This window comes from Chaetodon auriga, chromosome 12 (assembly GCF_051107435.1).
Source record: "Chaetodon auriga isolate fChaAug3 chromosome 12, fChaAug3.hap1, whole genome shotgun sequence".
NCBI classification, from domain to species: Eukaryota; Metazoa; Chordata; class Actinopteri; order Chaetodontiformes; family Chaetodontidae; genus Chaetodon; species Chaetodon auriga.
In genome coordinates, this window is record NC_135085.1 from 25,745,944 (window position 1) to 25,747,500 (window position 1,557).

Here is a 1,557-nt window from a genome sequence, read left to right on the forward strand (position 1 = left end):
TCTGTCTCTCTCCTGTCTCTCCCCTGTCTGTCTCTCTCCTGTCTGTCTCTCTCCTGTCTCTCTCCTGTCTGTCTCTCTCCTGTCTCTCTCCTGTCTGTCTCTCTCCTGTCTCTCTCCTGTCTGTCTCTCCCCTGTCTGTCTCTCCCCTGTCTGTCTCTCTCCCCTGTCTCTCTCCTGTCTCTCTCCTGTCTGTCTCTCCTGTCTGTCTCTCCTGTCTGTCTCCCCTGTCTGTCTCTCTCCTGTCTCTCTCCTGTCTGTCTCTCTCCTGTCTCTCTCCTGTCTCTCTCCTGTCTGTCTCTCCCCTGTCTGTCTCTCTCCTGTCTGTCTCCCCTGTCTGTCTCTCTCCTGTCTCTCTCCTGTCTGTCTCTCTCCTGTCTGTCTCTCTCCTGTCTCTCTCCTGTCTGTCTCTCTCCTGTCTCTCTCCTGCCTCTCTCCTGTCTGTCTCTCTCCTGTCTCTCTCCTGTCTGTCTCTCCCCTGTCTGTCTCTCCCCTGTCTGTCTCTCTCCTGTCTGTCTCTCTCCTGTCTCTCTCCTGCCTCTCTCCTGTCTGTCTCTCTCCTGTCTCTCCCCTGTCTGTCTCTCCCCTGTCTGTCTCTCTCCTGTCTGTCTCTCTCCTGTCTCTCTCCTGTCTGTCTCTCTCCTGTCTCTCCCCTGTCTGTCTCTCTCCTGTCTGGCTCTCTCCTGTCTGTCTCTCTCCTGTCTCTCTCCTGTCTGTCCCCCCTGTCTGTCTCTCTCCTGTCTGTCTCTCTCCTGTCTCTCCCCTGTCTGTCTCTCTCCTGTCTGTCTCTCTCCTGTCTCTCTCCTGTCTCTCTCCTGTCTGTCTCTCTCCTGTCTCTCTCCTGTCTGTCCCCCCTGTCTGTCTCTCTCCTGTCTGTCTCTCTCCTGTCTCTCCCCTGTCTGTCTCTCTCCTGTCTGTCTCTCTCCTGTCTCTCTCCTGTCTCTCTCCTGTCTGTCTCTCTCCTGTCTCTCTCCTGTCTGTCTCTCCTGTCTGTCTCTCCTGTCTGGCTCTCTCCTGTCTGTGTTGCTGCAGGGCGTGGCCGGCAGGTTGGGGCCGGCCTCCTGAACTCACCTGCACACAATCACCAATCACGGCCGCCTGCTGGCTCAGTATATAAGCGCCTGGATTAGCAGCAGCGGCCGTCGTGTTGTCTGCCTCGCTGCGTGTTAGCGGCTCTGTCAGTTTTTGTCTCGTCTACCTTCAGTTTACCTTATCGCTTGTGTTCTCTACGTTGTGTTCAGGTGCGCTGCCCTCACCTGCTCTGTCTGCACCCTGTGGGCCTGCTCTCACTGAGGACTTGGACCTGTCTACCAGCTCTCATCAAGGACCTGGATCCGTCTACCCTTCAGCTCAGTTTAAGCACTTGGCTTTGCTTGAGCTGACTCAGTACCTTTAATTCATTAAAACACCTGAACTGTTTTCCCGCCTCCTGCCTCGTTTGTCTGAGCCTGGCACTTTGCTTCCTGTCAAACCAAATGAGACAGAGCATGCTAACCTGTAGGTGTCAGGTACAGGGACAGTCTTTATGCTAAGCTAAGCTAACCACATCCTGACTCAGCT